Below are 6,114 nucleotides of genomic sequence, written 5' to 3'. Positions count from 1 at the left end.
ATTTTGCATAGGCCGGCACGTGATTGATTAATTCCGTGAAAGGAATCGAGACTTCCAAATTCTTCACAATCTCCATAAAGTTTCCAAGTTGGTCATCAAATTTGGGCTTGGCTTGACGACTTGGAAAAGGAAGTCTAATCACAATGGGCTCCTTCTCCTTGACCTTATCTTCATTTTTCTTTGAAATTTCTTCTTTTGATGGTTCTCCATCCTTGGAGTGTTGCACAACTTCTTCTTTATCACTAGCTTCCACAACTTCATCTTCAACTTGCTTCTTCGGTGCTTCATACCTTGTACCACTTCTCAAGTGAATGGCACTAACCGTTTCATGTCTTGGGGGATTACTTTGAGGTGGTAATTGCCCCTTTTATCTTTGTGAGCTTGAAGATGCTAGTTGAGTCAATTGGGTTTCCAACATTTTGGTGTGAGCTAGGATGTTGTTGATGGTGATTTCCTTTGCTTGACTATCTTTTTGCATTTGAGTGAAAAACTCTTGTTGATTCTTTTGCATTTGGAGGACCGCTTTTTTAACATCAAAACCTTGGTCATTTTGTTGGTTGTATGGAGTTTGATTTTGGTAACCTTGGTTTTGGTTGTAAAAGGGTCTTTGATTTTGGTTTCTCATGGGAGGTGGGGTGTATGTTGGTTGTGGGTTTTGAACATTTTGGCTTTTGTATGAGAGATTTGGGTGGAATTTGGTGTTTTCATTGTAATAATTGGTGTAAGGGGTACCACTCTTGTATGCTTGGAAAGAATTCACTTGTTCATTTGTTCCCCTATATTCACTTTGGTCATGTCCCAAAGTTCCACAATTCTCACATATCCCACTTGGGATTGATGAAGATGCCGTCATGGCATTAACATGTTGCTTTGGTGATTTTGAGACTTCTTCAAGTCTAGCCATAGCTTTTTCAAACTTCAAGTTGATGGTATCAATGTGAGCACTAAGTTGATTACCCAATTGAGTAATGGAGTCCACTTCATGCTTTCCTCCCCTAGTAGCCTTGCGAGGTCTACTATATTGTGAGTTATGGACCGCCATTTCCTCAATCTTGTTCCAAGTTTGATTATCGTCAACTTCGGTGAACATTACATTTGATCCCATGTTGAGAATGTTTCTTGAGTCTTCATAAAGACCATTCCAAAATTGTTGAACCAAGAACCACTCGCTAAGTCCATGGTGAGGACATGATCGGCAAATTCTCTTGAATCGCTCCCAAGCTTCATACAAAGATTCTTCATCTCTTTGCTTAAAGCCCGTAATTTGAGCTCTTAGCATGTTAGTCTTTTCCGGTGGATAGAACTTTTTGTAGAAAGCTAGAGCCAACTTCTTCCAAGAATCAATTCCGAGAGTAGCCTTATCAAGGCTTTTCAACCATTGTTTGGCGGTGCCAATTAGAGAAAAAGGAAATAAGACCCATCTAATTTGGTCTTGAGTTACACCGGTTTGTGAGATCGCATCACAATAGTCACAAAAGGCCTCCATATGAGAATGAGGGTCTTCACTAGGCATCCCCCCAAATTGGCTTCTTTCGACTAATTGGATAAATGCGGATTTGGCAATAAAATTTCCGGTTAAATGTTGTGGTGTGGGAGTACCATTGGGTAGGTTCTCGTCGGTGGGTACGGAATGTGATGAAAATTTAGGCATTGTGGGTTGATTTTGTGTTGTATTTTGTGTTGGGTTCTCCTCACCTTCTCTTGAAAAAGGGTTGATGAACTCTATATTGTTTGGCACAACCTCACTAATACCTCTCAAAGTTCCTCTAGTAACTCTTCTATTGTTTGTCAAAGTCCTTTCAATTTCGTGATCAAAGGGTAACAAGTTACCTTGTGATTTTCTAGACATGCAAAATATCAAACAATTAGAACAAACCTTGAGGAGTTTTACTTCCCCAAGGCAAAGAAAGACACAACTAATAACAATATAAGAAAATCTAAATCAAGTTAACACCGTCCCCGGCAACGGCGCCATTTTTGGTCGGACTCTCGCGGAGGTTTAGTTTTCGGTACTTGTCGTTAGGAGCACCTAGACCAAAACACAATTTATAACTTCACAAACAACTTTACAATTAGTAAAGAGGCAAGTAAAGGTCGGATCCCAAGGGACGGGAATTGAGATGAGAATTTCTATTGCGACTAGTGGTGTCTAAGGGTGTCACAATTTGGGGTTTGAAGTAGAAGATCACTAAACTAAATAGCAATGAAAGTACACAAGCAAGATGATTAAAAAGGGATCTAAACAATTGATAAAAGGAACTAGGGTGTCATGGGATAATTGGGGATTCATGGGAATTGATCATACAAACATATTCTCAAATTATAAGCAAGCAATTATTGTTGTGATGGATCGAGTTGGTTTATATCTTACAATCCTAGAAAAATTTGGGTCCCGGAGCCGAATCGATTAGATTGTACAACACCTACAAGTCGACTTAATCTTCCCTACTCAACAACATGCATGGTCTAATGAGACTCGAGTTAGTTTATGTCTTACAAGTCTCATTGAAAAGATAGGTGATGGGTAAAAAATGCAAGGATTCGTAGGCTCGCATTTCATTAAACATAACATGTGCATGAGTTGAGATTCACAACAAGCAAGCAAATAAACTATGAAAGCATATTAATTTAAGCATGAATCATTCCCCATGTTGGTTTCCCCTAATTACTCATTAACCCTAGTTAAGGAACTACTCACTCATTATCATGTTGAACATGCTAGCAAGGTTGTCAATCATACCAACAAAGTGAAACACGATGATTAAATGAAGATAATTAACAATAATTAAAAAGGGATTAAGAGAATTATACCTACTAATGATTCCAATAATAAAGCAAAGAATAAAAGAAGTACTTGATGCTTGATTGGAAGGTTGTCAATCTCCCAATAATAACCCAAATAGTCTTCAATTACCCAAAATAAAGGATGAACAAAAGAGAGATTAAGGAAATGAAACTTGTATTAAAACTTAATTAAATGTTGATTACAAGATTATATAGAGATTTGATTGATATTAACTACACTAAAGATTGCTAAGAAGAACATGCTCTTCTATTTAGACTAATGGGGTATTTATAGTGGGGATTAGGTACATAAATTAGGGTTAACTAAGGGCTTAAATGACGATTAAGACCCTAGTTGAGGAATCGCCGGTCTCGAGGGAGACTCCGGTCTCTAGGGAGACCACAGTCTCTAGGGAGACTCCGGTCTCTAGGGAGACTCCGGTCTTTAGAAAAACATGTGCATCCTTCCTTGAAGCTTGTAGAAGACGAACTAGACTGTATGGGAATCCGGGCGTATTAGGCACGGGACGAGCGGATTCTGGTGCTTTTGGACGGGCGTCCAGAAGGTGAAGACGCTCGGATTGGTGGCGTTTTGGACAGGCGTCTTGTGGAGGAAGACGCTTGGATTGTGGGTGATGGACGGGCGTCTTCAGGGCAATCCGCACGGATTGTCAAACAGCTTCATTCCTTCTTCTTTTCTTCCTTTTTCTTCATAAAATCCTTGACGATTTCCTCGGGGATGCAAGGATCTTTTCTCATCATTGCCCATCTACTATAGTATGTACAAAGGCCTTCTAATCTTCTCTCTCCTTGATGCTTGGTCATTGAATTCAATCAATTTAGCTTCATTTTGCCATGAAAATGCAAGGTTTGCACTCCTTTCCTACCAAGGACACAAAACCTCAAAAAATATGCAAAACAAAGGACTAAAGACAATAAATGACCCAAATATGCTCTAAAAAGCATGGGAACAAGGCTAATTCGGGGACTAAATATGCGCTAATTATGGTCACATCACTACTCCTACATGTACATTGAGGACAATGTCCAAAATAAAGTGGTGGATAGAAATTTATATTTCAAAAATGCATAAAAATTGAAAAATTGAAAAATTTCGAAAAAAGTCAAAAATATGTCTTTTAATTTCATAAAAACAAAAGCCATAAAAATTTGAAAATCTAAAAATTCCAAAAACATGTCATTTCCTTTGTAGTATAGAATTGTATATTGTGTATATACTTGTGTTTGTTTGTCCTCTTATCACATTGGATCGACTACGCCACATCCGAGGCATGAGGAATATGAAGACCGCATGGTATGATCTTTCCAAATCTCCTTTTTCCTCTCTATGTTGATGACTATGTGGCTTTATTTTGGTTGATGCGGTACGAACCAATATGTTGTTAAGAGTTTGCATCTAGATTATTTGGCATTTTAGTTGATAGAAGCATATGCATTAGAGTTGTATATATGTTAGTTGCATCATGGCATGTAGTTTGCATGATTAGAAAATTTTGTGAAAATGCCTATTTGGGAACCTTGAAAAGTGTATATAAGACCCTTGTAGATAATTTTTCTCCTTGAGACATTGTTTACTAGAATACTCTCAAGACACCCTAGGATGTGTCATACTAGTATCTTTTGACCCATGGACTAAAGCCTAGTCAAGAGTACCTTGTGGTGTGATAACTCCTTGGCTACCGTTTATTCCAATGTGACCTTTGAAACCATGCAACCGTTATTTCACTTCTATTATCATATTTTGCCAACAAAAAGGAAATGGGCACAAAAATATCAAATTGAGTTCAAGTTATCAATGTCAAAAGTTTGCAAAATTGCATCAAAGAAAAGAGGAGTACAAAAATAGACTCCTATGCTTAAATAAAAGTACCCTTGCTACAAAATGGGGTTACTTTGAAAAATGTTCAAAAATGCAATATTGAAAAGAATTGCCAAAGTATCAAAATGCCAATCATCAAAAATGGCAAGAAATGTTCTTCAAATGTCAAATACCACAAGAAATTGGGGGGGGGGGGGGGGGAACAAATCAAAAAGCAAACTAAAAATGTGAAACTCAAAACATCTTGATCCCTTTTATCCATTGATCCTATTTTGTTGCATGGTGGAGAGGGGACGGCCCTTCTTCTTGTCTAGGCAAGAGGGGGAATTCCGCGATCCTACAGTGTTTCTAACACCATAGGGAGTCTACTCTTGATGAAAGCATTTAGCAATTGTGGACAAAGGTACCCTAGTTTGACACAACTTGGAGGTGATTTGTTGGTATCCTTTTAGACTTAGTAGCTTAGAGAAATAATATCTACAATGGAGTGTGTACCCTTAGATTGCTTCCCCTTTAGATGATTTCCGCCACTTAGATGAGGAAAGTAGCTATTCTTTTGAAGAAGCATCCATTACTTATTTTGTGTGCTTAATGCTTGGATGTATCGCCATTTTGGCAAGCCCTACCTTGCCTTATAAGAAGACATCTTACCTCATGGATGTCTTGTTGTGAGTTTAAGGGGCGGAGTGAGACCAGCTAATTGTCTCACATCGGTTATATTATTACAAGGATAGTTTAAATAAAGGTCTAGTTCTAGTCAACTCTTTACTCGGGATGAGTAAAGGTTCGGTTTGCGGATGTTTGATGTGACACTTAATTTCACATATTTAGTCCCCTAATTGAACCCATTTTGCATACTAATATAGCATTTCATGGCCATTTCATGGCCATTTTATCCGTCAATTCCTTCCTATTTTGCTTTCCTAGTGCATTTTATATGTCTTGAAGGAAAGAAGATAATGAGGCGGAATTCCCGTCTCTCGTGCATATTCGGAAGCTTGTTGACGATCTTGGATGGACTAGTATGAAGAGTATGAAGAGGAGGCAAAAATGATGACCAAGGATGTAGGAATAAAGAGTATATAGAAGGATCATAGGCTTAAAAGCAAGGAGATGGAACCCTGTCCCAGGATCCGTGCGTCCCAAGCTCTGGACGAGCGTTTCAGCACAGGATCCAAGCGTCCGAAAACCAAGCCGCGCGTCTCAGCCGAGAATCCGAGCGTCCCGCAGCCAATCCGAGCGGATTCCCTTACAGGATCAACCGTGCCTCAAGCCAGGACGCACGGATCTTCTTAGGAGTTGCTACATGATCCGCGCATGTCCCTCGGGACTTGCAAACCTCTTTTCAACACTTAAGAATGTTATTTACTAATAATCAAGAAACCAAGTTTTCTTAGATTAAATCAAGTCCTCTTAGATTAGAAAAAACCCTCTTAGTAGAGGTAAAGCATTCATTAGGAGTAGATTAGAATAGATTAATCTCAATCATT

The 6,114-nt window shown here is 38.7% G+C and overlaps 1 non-coding gene across 1 annotated transcript; it reads left to right on the top strand.

The window, feature by feature from the left end:
- The first annotated feature begins 1,172 nt into the window (after nucleotides 1-1,172).
- Nucleotides 1,173-1,279, top strand: LOC141654403 (small nucleolar RNA R71). Its single transcript, XR_012547964.1, has one exon. It is a non-coding gene; the product is annotated as a small nucleolar RNA R71 (small nucleolar RNA).
- The last annotated feature ends 4,835 nt before the right edge of the window (nucleotides 1,280-6,114 follow it).

Source organism: Silene latifolia, chromosome 4 (assembly GCF_048544455.1).
Source record: "Silene latifolia isolate original U9 population chromosome 4, ASM4854445v1, whole genome shotgun sequence".
Lineage (NCBI taxonomy): Eukaryota > Viridiplantae > Streptophyta > Magnoliopsida > Caryophyllales > Caryophyllaceae > Silene > Silene latifolia.
This window is presented reverse-complemented; position numbering and strand designations above follow the sequence as displayed.